Source organism: Ursus americanus, chromosome 12, assembly GCF_024610735.1.
Source record: "Ursus americanus isolate L20-20 chromosome 12, mUrsAme1.1.p, whole genome shotgun sequence".
Lineage (NCBI taxonomy): Eukaryota > Metazoa > Chordata > Mammalia > Carnivora > Ursidae > Ursus > Ursus americanus.
The window spans coordinates 42,694,725-42,710,456 of NC_142138.1; positions in this window are offsets into that span (position 1 = coordinate 42,694,725).

The window sequence follows — 15,732 nt, forward strand, 5'->3', positions numbered from 1 at the left end:
TAGTTTTCCTTTCTAATGGTGTTTTTGGTCTTGGTTTCAGCGTAACACTGGGCTCATAGAATGAGTTCTGTTACGTTCTCTCCTATTCTACTGTTTGGAAGAGTTTTGAGGATTGATACTAGTCCTTTAAATGTTCAGAAGAATACACCAGTGAAGCTGTCTAGTCCTGGGCTTTGTATTAGAAGTTGTTGTTGTTGTTGTTCGTTTTTAACTACTAACCCAATCTCTTTTCTTGTATAGGTCTATTCAAGTGTTCTATTTCTTTTGAATCAGTTTTAGTTGTTTCTAGGAATTTATCTATTTCATCTAGTTATCTAATTGGTTGGCATGTAATTGCCAATATTATCCCCCCTATAATCCTTTGTTATTTCTGTAAGGTCAGTAGTAATGACTATTTCTGATTTTAGTAATCCGAGCCTTTTTTTCTTGATCTATGTAGTTTTGTCAAGTTTGCTGACTTTTGTCAAAGATGTAACTTTTTTAGTTATGTTGATGTTCTCTATTGTATTTCTATCATCTATTCTATTATCTTCATTATTTCCTTCCTTATGCCTGTTTTGGGTTTAGTTTTCTTTTTCTAGTTTATTTTATTTGACAGAGAGAGAGAGAGAGAGCACGTGCACACACAAGCAGGGGGAGCAGGAGAGGCAGAAGCAAGGACTCCCCACTGAGCAGGGAGCTTGATGTGGGGCTCAATCCTAGGACCCTGAGATCATGACCTGAGCCAAAGGCAGATGCTTAACTGACTGAGCCACCTAGGCACCCCCCCTTTTTCTAGTTTCTTAAGATAGGTTAGGTTATTGATTTTAGATCTTTTCTAATGTAAGCATGTATAGCTTTATGTTTACTTCCCCCCCCCCCCATATATACATGTAAACTTTACATCCAGTGTGGGGCTTGAACTCATGACCCTGAGATAAAGAGTCACATGTTCTACTGACTGAGCCAGCTAGGTGCCCCTGTGTATTCACCTCTTGGTACTTACTGCTTTTTGTGCATCCCTTAAATTTTTTATACTGTGGTTTCATTTCTGTTTATCTCAAAGTATTTTATTTCCCTTACAATTTTGTGTTTGACCCACTGATTATTTAGAAATGTGTTTATTTCCACATATTTGTGAATTTCCCAATTTTCCTTCTATTACTGATTTCTACTGAATCTTTGATTCATTCTTCTAGTTCAAATCTGTTGAGACATCCAAGTGCATTTTTAATTTATTATACTTTTCAACTTCAAAACTTCCGTTTACTTACCATTTCTATGTATTAATAGTCTATTTGTGAGACATCATTGATACTTTTCTTTAGTTCTCTAAATGGGATTTCCTTTGAACATATTTTTTAAAGATTTTATTTGACAGAGAGAGCGAGCGAGCAGCAGAGGTAGATGGAGAAGCAGACACCCCACTGAGCAAGGAGCCTGATGTGGGACTCGATCCCAGGACTGAGCTCATGACCTGAGCTGAAAGCAGATGCTTAACTGACGGGAGTCCCCCAGGGACTCTTACTTTGAACATATTTAAAGTAGTTGAATTGAGGTTTTTGTTTACAAAGTCTAATACTTAGGCTTTTTCTGGACACCTCCTATTGGTTAAAAAAATTTTTTTTTGATGAGTCATACTTTGTTTCATGGCATACCTCATTATTCGTTTTTAGAAAACTGGATATATTGACTATTATAATGTGGCAAGTCTGGAAATTAGTTTCTCTCCTTAGGGTCTGTTGTTTAGTGACTTTTCTGAACTAATCCCATAAAACTATATCCTTTCTTATGTGAGGCCACTGCAGTTTCTGCTTTGTTGACTTAGTGGTCAGCTAATAATTGCATCGAGATTTCCTTAAATGCCTGGAACCCACAGAATATTGACTTTTGCCAAGGGGCTTTGAATGTGTATTGAGGCATACTTACAGCACAACATCAGGCAGTTTACAACTCTGCGTTAGCTTTCTTTCTGTTTGTGCAGAGCCTCAAGGTCAACCAGAGGTGATAGCTTAGGGCCTTCTTGGGTCTTCCTGAGCATGCACACAGCACTGTGCATGTGGGTGGCCTTCTAGATTTCTATGTCAAGAGCTTTTCTAAGCCCTTATGGACACTGCATTTCCCAGTCTTTTCTTCCAAGCTTTTTCATCAAGATATTATTTGCCCCAACTGTTACCACCCCTTGCAGCAGCAACTAAAATGTCTCCCTGTAAATATTTCAACAAACACCATCTGTGTAGCAGCTGTAGCACTGGATGAGGTCTGAGTCAGGTAATATAGGTAAAGCTTCTGTTTTTCCACAAAGCCACCAGACAGTTCAAATAATGACAATTCTTTGTGAATGGAGTCCACTCTGCTCCCCAAGGTACCTAGAAGGCAGGCTGTTATTTTCAGGCTACTGCTAAGTTGCAGAGTAAGAAAAGGTGACACTGTTTCCACCCAGCTTTTTCTTGAGACACTTATTCTTGGAATGAGTGATAAATGGTGACAGTCACCATTTTGGAAGAATGCCCAGAACATATGGAGGGGCTACATAATGATTTCAAGACAACAGCCCAGCCAAAGTCCAAGCTGACAGCTAGTATTAAACACCAGACATATGAGTGAATGAGTTTTCAGCAGATTTGCCACTGAGCAGCCCTAGTTAACAGTAACTAGGAGACGACTGAGTATTCCCCTACTGAGCCCTGCTCAAATTGCAGTTTCAAGGCTAAAAACAATGTTACTGTTTTATCATTTATTTAATAAAAATTGTATATATTTAAGGTGTAAAACTTGGTGTTTTGACATACACATACATAGTGACATGATTACTAGAGTCAAGGGAAAAAACATATCCATCTCTATATATAATTACGCTTTGGTGGTCAGAGCACCTGAAATCTATTTTCTGAGCAAATTTCCAGTATTCAATACAGTATTACTAGCTATAGTCATCATGTTGTACATTAGCTTTCCAGACTTGTTGATCCTATAAGACTGCAATTCCTTTGACTAACACCTCCCCATTTTCCCCACTTGGTAACCACCATTCCACTTTCTACTATGTATCCAATTTTTTTTAGGCTCCACATGTAATAAGATCATGCAGTATTTTTCTTTCTTCGTCTGGCTTATTCCACTTGGCATAATGTCCTCCAGGTTCATCCGTGTTGTTGCAAATGGCAGGATCTCCTTTTTAAGGTTAGATGATATTCCATTCTTATTATAATGGATGACATCCATTATATTATAAAGTATTTTATATACATATAAAATGTATATATTAATATATACACACATATATAATAAGATCTGTTAGCAAACACAGAAAGCTGGTCTCAAATGACCCAGAAACCATGGATGAGAAGTGGCAGGAATAACACGTCGGTGGTTCTCTTCAGAGTTCATATCCCACTTGTGCCCAGGAGGTGGGCCAGGGCAAGGCTGGCACAGCCAGGCCCAAATGCTTGCTTGAAGACCCCCATTGACTCTCTTGCTATAGGGTGGTGGAGGACCTGTGAATAACAACACAGGTCAAAGTTACATTGTGGGTGGGAGACTCCGAAGCTGGGGAAGTTTTGCACGGTCACTGCAAAAAGACTGGCTAATACTCACCAGCATGTGACTGTTGTTGATCTTTTTTAAAGTTACCGTCCTGCAGATTCTTAAAAATGAAAAACACTGCTTGGTGTTACATTCCTTTGGAGCTAATAGAAAATGTCTGCTTAACTAGCTTACTTTCTTTCCAAAAAAACCTTGCAAATGTATAGTTTTCTCAAATCTTCCCCAAGTATATGGAGAGTATTTTGGATTAAAAGTCCATAGGTATTTGAGGTTAGGGAGTTCACTATAGCATTAAAACAAAAACAAAACTTTTTCTGGATTATTGTTTTTCTAGTTCCCTACTATTAGAAGCCATGGGATAGTTTAGTGTGCTTTTTTCATGTATTTTACAAATTTACCTTGTTTCCAATAGTTTATAGTTTTATTAAGTTGAACCACACCCATGACCATTTTTATAGGTCAAAAATGGTTGAATATCAGCAATTTCGCATGGTTCCACCTAATTATATTATGAACAAGAATTAGATAAATGGATTGGTACTTGGTGGAAACACCCAATTTACTTCTGTATTTCTACTTACCTTCTGATGTTTTCCCTCTGGTCCACCCCAGCTTAATATTTATTAAGATCTCCCTCTTCTCTTCTTTACCCTATGTAACTTATTTCAATCTCTCCCAAAATACAACTTATAAATGATAGTTTCAGAAATATCACGCTACCACTAATTTTTTCCTTAATATCAGAGGAGAATAAAAATGTGATGTTAAGTCAAATGGTCAGGAGGACCTCTGTATGTTTTTTCATTTCTTCCTTGGGCACAGACTGTGATGTTGTGTTAGTGTGCCTTAGTGTATTGACTAAGACATGCTTAGTCTTGGTCGATGCTTCATGCTTCTTCCTTTTTCCTGTCCCTTTCTACTCTGTCACTCTGTCAGTGACATGTCAGCCCTGTCAGAACCAGCCAATGAATCTGATTCATCAGCCAACAGCAATGCAGAAGAGCTGTGCTAACTCACAGTAATTAAGATTGGGGTCACATTGTCATTAACTGTTACTGTCAGGAAAAAATTCAGTGAAGAAGTAAATCCTGAGAATGACCTGAGATGTGAGGTATAAAAAATTCATTGAATTATTGATGTATTCATCAACTATGATTATTATTTACATTAAGCAATTGGCCAAAAAAAGAAACCACCAAACAATCTAACAAAAATTTTATTAGGAACATGGTGATGACCTATTTGAGTTTAAATTTTCTCCCAGTGATAAAATAAAAATTTCATATAGTCTAAATATGAGTGAGAATTTTCTAAACCCTAACCAGCTTAAGTCAAATACTAATGGACTGGTCTTAATTCATTTTGACAGACTTCACAATGGCTCACCACAGAAAGCACCTATCCCCTACTTACTGAATAAATACATATTAATTACTGGCAAGGGCTCTGAGACTAGATAGTGACATTTCATATTACCAATGTTATTCAGTATTGTGTAATGGGGAGGACATCCATATGAAAGTTCACTGTAAATAGCAATATATAAGTGTTATCCTGAACATTATCAGTTTAGAATGAATATTAACCATACCATGATTGGAATGCCTGTGTTCTAAGAATACATTTGCTTTCTCTCTGAAGGTTCAGGAGGGTTTCTGCCAAATGTTCTGTCTTTTAAATACAAAGAGCAGGACTTCTTAAGTAAATGTTAAAGCAACTACATTTTCCAGTCCCTACCCAAGATTTGTTTTATGGTCAGGAACCTGAAGCATTTAGGAATTCTGGCACTGGTGAAGTTAATGCCATTTTGTTTTACAAAAAGTCTTTTACAGAGAGACTGAAGATATGAGATAAAATGTATTCTGGGGTTACAAAAATAGGTGCAGGTCTGGGAATGAAGAAAGGAGGTAGTGGCCATGAACTGATACGCTAACATAATAGTTCTACTCTTTCCAAAAATAAGCAAATAGAGAAATTCTTGAACTGCTACGAAATGTATTTCCAGCCAGGCTTTTACTTAATGGTAAACACTATTTCTCAGTGCATTAACAGTCTTTTTAACAATAAAAATACTATAAACATGCCTCCAAACGATTTTTCCATTCTGAAGGTTGTGCTAATGCATCTAAGAACCAGTTCTGTTGACCTATAAGCACTTCATTTGCTGTTTATAGCAACAGAACATATAAAGGACTGGGTGATATTACTACAAAGACCAGTATCATGGGGAATCTTCTGTTATAAAGTCTTCAGTAAGATTTAAAAATCACAGCTCTCAGATGGAGACGCCATGTTTGTTAGGCATGCTCTTAGACCATTTGTCACAAGGTGGGAGTGAGAAGTTCTACTTCACAATGACAATGGTGGCTGTCATTCAATGACACAGAATGAGGTTTCTGAACTTTGGTGTTTCATGGTATACCTGATATAGTACCTCTCATGTGCAAGAGGCTCATGTGCACCTCCTCTTCCCAACTCTACTTCAATGATGTCATTTTATTAGCTTGCAACTGGCCATGGTGGTGGTATTTACATCACAGAAATCGGCAAATGCTACAAATCAGACACCTGCTTACCACCCTCCACTTCCACTCCTCCACCCCCAACAACACACAGCCCTTGCCTGGAACACCAGATATTAAAACATTTACCAGCAAACCACCGCATTGAACCAAATCTTCTTGAACATATTATTCTTACAGTGAATCTATGATTTTACAGATACAAGAGAATGTGGCTTTTAACAGGCTGTTTGAATGAAGTTGAAAAATTCCAATCTAAAATGCTATCGATATCTTCCTGTATCTATACCAGCATAAACAGACAGTTCAATCTCAGTCAGACATCCTAGTTCTCAGAATTCTAGTTCCCCAGGATCCAAGCCCACAGTGTAATATACCGGGCATTCATCTAATACCCTAGCGTTCTCAGAGCCTTTAAGACAGCCTGAATCTTCTGGAAGTCAAACTCTGTACTATGAAAAACACTGACAGTGTGTAAAAAATATTCCACTGATGCCAAATGTTTGTTTGAAAATTTGTCCAGGAAACGGCTGTTCCAGAAACTGTATACCAATGAGAATCGGACTCAATTCAAAACTATGTCAACTGACAATGCTACAGATGAAGACTTCTTTGCTTTCCAAAAGCAGAACATTTCCAGAGAGTTTAATTAGCTAAATGCTGTCATTATGTTGATCTATACATGTGTCTCTCAGAGTTTTTTTTAATTTAAAAAAGTTTTTAAAAAATATTTTATTTATTTATTTGACAGAGAGCGCGAGCGAGAGTGCATAAGCAGGGGAAGTGGCAGGCAGAGGGAGAGGGAGAAGCATGCTCCCTACTGAGCAGAGAGCCCAATGGGGGACTTGATCCCAGGACCCTGGGATTGTGACTTGAGCCGAAGGCACTTGCTTAACCAACTGAGCCACCCAGGTACCCTCTCTCTCTCATTTTTGTGGTTCTATATTTCCACGCTTCTTTCTTGTGTTATTGGGTGTTTGGGCTAATTACTCCCCAACTCAAAGACCTTCTAATTCTTGTGTAATTATTCACATCTCTTATTGCAGGGCTACCTATGTAAGTCACAGACAGACTCAAGTGTCTTGAGTGATAGTAATGACTTCCTAAAAGACATCCATAGAATAAAATTCACTCAGTAATGCACTTCAATCCACAATATTCTTTCTCATTCTTTGTCCAAATCCTTCACACTAAAGAGTATGCCCATTTCTTATTGTTTGGAACTCAGGGGAGAAAGAGAACAGCTGGTCCTCATCTTCCATATAATGACCCTTAATTTTCAGGTGGAGCATACATTCAAGACAGAAGCTTAGGGCCTGGTATTAGACTGGCTGAATAGGTTCTATTCTTAAAAAATGTTAAAACTGCTATTATCCAGCCTACTGCTTTAATTTTTAAATGAGTTTATAAATTAAGATATCTTCCCCCTATACTAGCTTCAGCAGTTTTGCAGGTTGGCAGGTCCACTTGACTGGACATCTGACAATCTCAGCATTACGATGCTCTCTTGCAGTCTTCATTCATTTCACTACCCTACATCATAGTGACTCCATTATCAAGTCTCCATAATAATTCAAGTTAATTCTTGAAACTTGAGAAAATGTTATCAATGCTATAAGCCCTAAAGTAGTCCAGGTTAACCAGGCTTTCCCAAGAATTTCGTATCATTTCTTACCTTATTAGTCAGTGACATGCTCCATTTTTACTTTTTTAAAATTTTCTTTCTTTATTTTAGGGGGGCAGGAAGAGAGGGAGAGAGAATCCTGAGCAGACTCCATGCTGAGCCTGGAGCCTGACATGGGCTTGATCCCATGATCCTGAGATCACAACCTGAGCAACCCAGAGTCAGCTGCTTAACTGACTGCACCACCCAGGCACCTTTTACTCTACTTTCTCATTAACAGTTCACATGAAATTTAGCATTAGCATTTATGAATATTTCTTCCATCTTGTATCATTTTAAACTTTTAAAAAAGTTTTTATTTAAATTCCAGTTAATTGGGGCACCTGGGTGCTTCAGTTGGTTAAGCGTCTGCCTTTGACTTGGGTCATGATCCCGGGGTCCTGGGATCGAGCCCCAAGTCAGGCTTCCTGCTCAGCGGGGAGCCTGCTTCTTCCTCTCCCTCTGCCCCTCCCCCTGTTCATGCTCTCTCTTGCTATCTCTCTCTCTCAAATAAATAAAATCTTTAAAAAAATAAATTCTAGTTAATTACTATACAGTGTAGTATTAGTTTCAGGTGTACAATATAGGGATTCAACACTTCCATACTTGTTCTTCTCATTTATAAAGAGACTATTTCCTTCCTCTTTGAGTTTTCTGTGTCTAAAGAATGATATTTCCGTTTCCTTTTACTTCTATTAATTGCGGCTCAGTTCTTGCCTAAGGTTTTCCAACAAAGCATTATAGTTTTATATAACTTGAAGAAAAATGGTTATTTTAAATTTTATCCCTATTTCCACAAACTTCTTTAGCATTTATCTTTATCAGATTACCACAGACCATCAAAATTCTTCAGTATTAACTTGGGGTGCTTTTCAAACAGAGAAGAGGCTACAAAATAGTATCCTTCCCTCCTAAAAGCCAATAAAATATTTAACACTCTGAGGAATGCCAAAAATGTACTAAAAGGAAAAACACTTTCCATTTAGGCACATCATACTGTTCCTTCTGAAGTGTAAAATAATTCTTAAGTACTACAGAGTAAAAGAAGCCGAGCAGCCTCTATCTTAGAGATAGGAAATACTGGATATGATTGTCTTTACCCTGGAACATGCCTGAAATCACAGTTCAAGGTATAAACTAAAAAATCAGAACCTCAGAAATGTCTCTTGAGTACAGCTCATCTGGCACACTGCCCTGAAGGTTGTAACAGAGAACAGAAACTCTGATTTCTGGAACTCTGCTCAAACTCTTCTGTTTGGAAGGTCAGACTGTCTAGTCACAAACAGTTTAGTTCTTTTTTACTTCTATATTTTAACCACATAAAGAATGAATTTTTAAATTTAAAGCACATCTAATTCGCTTCTCAATTTAAGCTGAAATTTACATTATTTCTTGAAGTTGTGGTTGTGACAATGAAAACAAAACCAGTAAATGTTTATAGGCCTCCCCTGAAGACTGTTGTTTTAATAATTTCTACAACACAGTTTATAGAATATAAAATTAGGGTCATATTCAGCCTTTGTTATGAGAAGAGGATGTGCTCATGTTTAAGCAAATTTGGTGCATCCCACTGGGTTATGTGTCATTCAGTGAGATGTGCTCCCTGAGTCAGGGGCCAGATGGCGGATGCAGAAGTCTTTTGCTAGGATACATCTCTATAGAGGATGATGTCGCATTGGACTTGGTGACCAGGCTGACACTGAATGCAACTCAGTCACGGTATTTAAATCACATTAAGACACTCTTTTATTTATGGCTCTCCTTGTGATTTTGTCTGGCTTTATGTTTGATTGTTAGCCTCCATGTGGCAATATGATATGATATCAGTTCTGCCTTTTCTTTGCCAAAATGAACTGTACAACCTTCTCTAAGGTACAGAGGTTCTGGAAAAAAATTTGTTACATAAACCCATTTTAATTAAGCATAAACTTAATTATAAAAGGACACCTCATTCTATATACTGTTTTTCATATTCTTGATACTGTTCAGTCTATTTTATTAGTATGAGTACTGACACTTGCTGTTGTAATTACAGAATTTTAGAGGTAGAAGGACGAGAGATCATATAGTCCACTTCCTACTGATAAGGAAACTAAAGTCAATATGAATTCAGTCTTATGTTTGGCTGAAGTACGGAACAACCAAGACCTAAAAATCAAGTTACAATACTTGCTTTAGTATTCTTTCCATTACTCCCAACTTTCTTCCCCTAATAGCCACTAAACTTCAAAATGCTTTTATCATCAGCATCCTCATCCTTGTCCACCTCCTCCTCATCATTTCACCGTCATAACTGACCACAATGAGAAATACTACCCATTTCCTTTCTTCTTTTTTTTTAAAATATTTTATTTTTATTTATTCGACAGAGATAGAGACAGCCAGCGAGAGAGGGAACACAAGCAGGGGGAGTGGGAGAGGAAGAAGCAGGCTCCCAGCGGAGGAGCCTGATGTGGGGCTCGATCCCAGAACGCAGGGATCACGCCCTGAGCCGAAGGCAGATGCTTAACTGCTGTGCCACCCAGGCGCCCCTTCTTTTTTTAACCATAGAAAAAGGTCTTCTATCTGCAGAATTTTCTTCTTTCTTACGGTCAAGGAAAAAAAAGTTGTATTTATTCAATTAAAAAAAAAATCAACTGAAGTTGTATTTGTCTTTTGGGTATTTCTGACAGTTAGTACCAGAGAAAGAAGCTGTGTGAAAATCGGTGGCAAAGATGGAGAAAACAGAGGTACTCTTGAATCAGAAGTCCTCTTCCTTCCTGTATGAGTTTTAACACATTTTTTTCCTGGAACACCTCCCTAAGTCCATATAAAGAAACAAAGATTTTCATTTTTGTTTTTCTCCTGGTTGGCTCTTTAATAAGCATACCCACTGGGTTGAATCTGAAACAGCTCTAAACCAAAATCTGTTTCCTAATACTCTCTAGTGCTAGTTCTACTCTCTGATCTCTACTTTCAGAAATTAGACTCTCTGACCTGCTCAGCCTTGTCACACCTCTCATGTTCTCTACAGCTCCCGCTCAATACATAATCCCTTTGGAGTATTACATATTATAAATATGATTTTGTCCTCAGGCACACTATTGGCATTAACCTGAAGGACCTGATATAAGGACTAGTGTTTATATTGAACACACATAAAAGGTCTTTTCCAGCAGTAGGAAGTGGCAACATCCAACACAGGTACAACTGGATATATTGCAGTAAAACCTTGGGTTTTTAGATTGTTAAATTATATTCCTCGTCTTCACAATCCTTGATAATATTGCTTTTCTTTAAACCATTTATATGAAAATAGTTTATTTACTAAAAGTAATTAGACCAAATCCCTAAGGCAGATAGATGTCGAGTAAAAGCGATCAACTCACCCAAAAGCATATAGGATTTAAAACTCTTAAGCCCATGGAGCACTGCGTGTTATACACAAACAATGTAATCATGGAACACACTACATCAAAAACTAAGGATGTACTGTATGGTGACTAACATAATAAAAAATTTAAAAAAACCAAATAAAACTCAAGCCAAATCTCTATCAAGTTATATACATTTTTTAGAACTGAAGAGATAACTGGTTCAGATATTAGTCTTAAAGGGCCAATGGAGTTTGTTCATCAAGTTTAGGCTAGTTTGGCAAAATTATTCAGCTTTATGTTTTCTGAGAAATAAAACTTCCACAGTGAAAAGTTACATGAGAGAAAGAGTCTTTCGCTCATAATCACTTGGGAAATGTTTAGAACTTCATTTTGCCATGGTTGTTTATAGGTCAATTCTTTTTTATTCTCTTTTAGTGATTCCATATTAACATCAGTTCCTTTGAACAGATTAGATCATTCACTGTGAATAAAATTTTAGCATTTTTGCAAGCTAAATGTAACTAAAACATGTGGCTACAGGAAGGCAGAACTATATACTACATACATTACAATGGAGTAGAGAGGGTAGGTGTGAGGGGCAACAACATAGCTGGGAAAAGTTTGCCTGTTCTTTACAGTGAGAGATTTAAACTATTTCTGACATGAGGATAACTTTCAAAAGGGAACCAAAAAAACCAACCAAAGAAAAATGAAATAAGAAACATCACTCTTCTTTGGGATGGTGGTTGACTCAACAACCTCCTTCAACCAGAAAACGGAAAAGCCAATCACAGAAATTCCTTCTCTTTGCCAGCAATTGTTTAGGAAAGGGCACATGACCCCTGCCAATGAGAATGACATTAGGAGTTAGTCAGCTGATGTTTCCTTGTTCTTAAAACTTAAAAACTGATTTTGGGGATTTACTATTTGAAATTTTCTAAATCAGTAGTTATTTTAAAAATACACTAAATGTTCAAGTGAATTCCTCTCTTCCTAAAGATGATATAAAAAAGAAGTGACAAATTAATAATGGATTAATTCTTTGAGTAAGAAGTTCTCTAGGAATGTCGGATTGGGTTTAAAAAAAAAAAAAACTCCAATTGATGAGTTTAACATCATGTCATTAGATTTCTTCCTCCTCTTTGATAAATAGTGAAAAGTCCCTGATTTTTTTTTTCCATTTGCCATCTATTAACACCACAGATGCCAAAGTAGCAACTGCAGAGGGGGCAATGCAGACAAAGAAACTGTGTTTATTACTAATCTGATTCAGCTCAGGGATTTTTGTCTCTTAACTAGAGATCAGGATTAGAAAAGTCTTTCCATAACTCCTTTTCCCTGGCCCCAGTCTGGTTCCTGTTTGGCACACTATGAGCATGACCTTGTACCAAAGAGAGAGGCAGCCTTGAGACCCTTACCAAGAACTCACAGAAAAGGAGGCAAATGCAAAGCACAAGGAAGCCAAGAAAACTAACGTCAAAAGGTTAGATGAGAGAAAGAGTCTTTCGCTTATAAGAAATCACTTTTTTTAATTAAAGATTTTTATTTATTTGACAGAGAGAGAGCGCGCGCACAAGTAGGCAGAGCAGCAGGCAGAGGGAGAGGGAGAAGCAGACTCCCTGCTGAGCAGAGAGCCCGATGTGGAGCTCCACTCCAAGTGTCCTGGGATCATGACCTAAGCCGAAGGCAGACACTTAAGCGACTGAGCCACCTGGGTGCCCCAGAAGAAATCACTTTTAAGCTTCTGGTTACATGAAAAGCTCCACTTTACGATACCATGGCTTTGCAAACAGAACCTATTACACTACTGCTCATGAGGAATGAGGCTTGGGGTAGGGTATACTCACTTTTGGAAATTGGGAGTGTGCTGCTAAACTGAGACTTAGAACATTTTGCTTTGGGCTACTACAGGCTCTGACGACAGACTGCCTGGATTTTAATTCCAGCTTCACTATTTGCCAGTGAGTAGTTGGGAAAATAAGTTCTTCATGCCTTTTTCTCATTGTAAAAATTGGTATTTACTTCATTGGATTGCTATGAGAACAAAATAAGATTAATATATGTAAAATATTTGGAACTGTGCCTGGCACATAGGAAGTGCTTAATAAATATTTACTGTTATCATGATCATTATATATAGCTTTGATAGGAGTTTTTCTTTAAAAAGGAAAAAGCAATGGATCGTAGCTGGAGAGGATAGTGGAGGCCAAATATGGGAGGAAAAAAGCATAAGCATGGACAGCTGGTTTAGCTGGAGTTGAGATTTTGTCAAGAGAGTACACAAAGTGGGAGAGGGACAAGGGATGAGTGATTACAACAGTGTGATCTTGATGAAGGACCAATGGATATAATTTTCATAAGAGAGCAAGGGAGAAAGGAGGCTTGGAGAGGCTAAGATAATAAAAAATGATATAAGGTCACTGGATTGTAGGCCCTGGTGGGGTTGAAGAATTACTGAAATCAGGGTATAAAAGAGAATAAAACTGGAATACCAGAAATGTTAATTCTGAGTAGGAATACTAAAACTGAGAAAAAAGATGGAGCTGTAATTATGGATACACACAAGGTTTAGGACATGATTATCAGAGAACTAAAATAGAGTGAAGAATAAATTTGCTAGAAAAATCTTATCATTTTGTATGCCTTACAATGGCATAGAAGCCCAATATGATCCAGCTCTGTTATTTCTGACTTTTTCTCCTCCTTTGTTCCTGGCTTTTCTCCAGCCATAATGAAGGTCTTGCTGTTCCTTCAGCACACCAAGCATGCTCTTTCAGTCTCTGTACTTGTTCCCTCATTATACTTTCCTCCAAGATAATTACATAACTAGCCCCCTCACCTTCTTTGGCAATTTTCTCTAATGTTGCTTTCTCATGGACACTGAAATCTTCAAGATTTAGAACATGGGTAGTGTTGCAGAGACAGACCAGGAGCTAAAAATCTTCGAGGCTGTGGCATCCGGGGGAACTGTTAGATGGCTGCAATGAGCATGAGGAGTGAGTAGTCTAATAGTACGAGCTTCAAAGCTGAGGATTTTAGGGAGGACAGAGGGAGGAGTCTAGAAGAAGCAATGAAGAACAAATAGGATCAGACCTTTCTTTCCTTTGAAAAGTTAAGTAAAATATGGAATTTATTAAGGATACTGGTAGATCTTACATAAAGTTAGCCCTAACTGAATCTGTTTGCCGCTAACTGCACATACTACATTTTGGCATGTGTTTTTAGGCAATTCAGAGCATCGTCATGAAAATAAAATAAAATTTACTGTTGTGCCAGTATTACTGTTTAGAACCCTGTGATTTTAGCAGTAATTACATAAGGAATTAACTTCCTTTTAAACTGTGTGGGCCCAAAACCACATAGCAGACTACCTACTCTACTAGAGTTCCTAATCATCAATTCAAACAGCCATGTTAGCTTTAGATTTAAGGACATTTGCCTCCTGTATCAAAATAGGAAATACAGCAGTAGCAGATATCTAATAGAGAAAATGGACCTTTAAAGTTATATATAAGAGAACATACGTTTTTCTGTCTTCTCAGTGAATTGCCTTAAGTCCTTATTGTATTGGCCTTCTGGGTGAGAAGAGGTCTCATAAGCTATGATCTATAATATTTGGACCTCAAAGGGCTTAAATATACTATGTAAAATGATAGCAGGGGTTTTGGGAAACCACATTCACATAATATTTTTCACCTTTGGTAAATGTTTTGGTTCTGAAACGGCACCAAAATACACATTTCAAATTAGTAGCTCGGTCACTTTGAGGAAAGAAAAATGAGCAACAATAAATGTCATCTTCTAAAAACAAAAAATTAAAAAGCAGAATATAATATTTAAATCACAGGGTAATTTACTCGTTTTAATCATCTGTTGGGGTGCCTGGCTGGTTTAATGGTAGAGCATGCGACTCCTGATCTCAGGGGGTTGTGGGTTTGTGCCGCATGCTGGGCATAGAGATTACTTAAAAAAATAAAATCTTAAAAAAAACCTGTGTTTTAGACTAATTTCTAAAAAAATTTTTTTTCTTAACTTTTTCTATGCATCTTTATAAAATATAAATCTAGTGACTGCAGTGAATAGGAAGCACTGTTCTGATATTCTGAAAGGACTGACTTATAAGTTATATGCAGAAAAAAAAGATTTGAGGCAGCTAAAAAGAACACTGTTTTGAATATAACTACCATGTGCTATAACATGATTTCGTAAGGGTTTAAGAAAATAATATACCACCCCAATTATAGAACTTTTCTATTAGTCAAAAAAGGGCTTTCATGTTAAATATATGTCTTATAGACTGTGCAACACACTGAGGTTTACCAGTGACTAAGAAATCACTGGAGAAGTTATTTGGGTGAATTAGGAAGGTTATACATTTCACAATAATTTATGCATTAGTTTCTGAAGTTTGGATCAAGATCCCGAAAAACTGACACAAAGAAAAAATGTGAAAGTCTTTAACAGTGCTGGGAAAGAAGAGAGTGTATTTTGATTAATCAGAAACTATGAGTAATCCCTTCAGAAAACAGATGATAAATGGAATCTGCCTGAAAGAGAAAATCTTAACCCAACCACTGCACTTCAATACAAGTGTATTCTTCACATAGACTATAAAAAGATGTGTACTAAGGACAGAGATTTGGAGCACCTGAGTGGCTCAGTCATT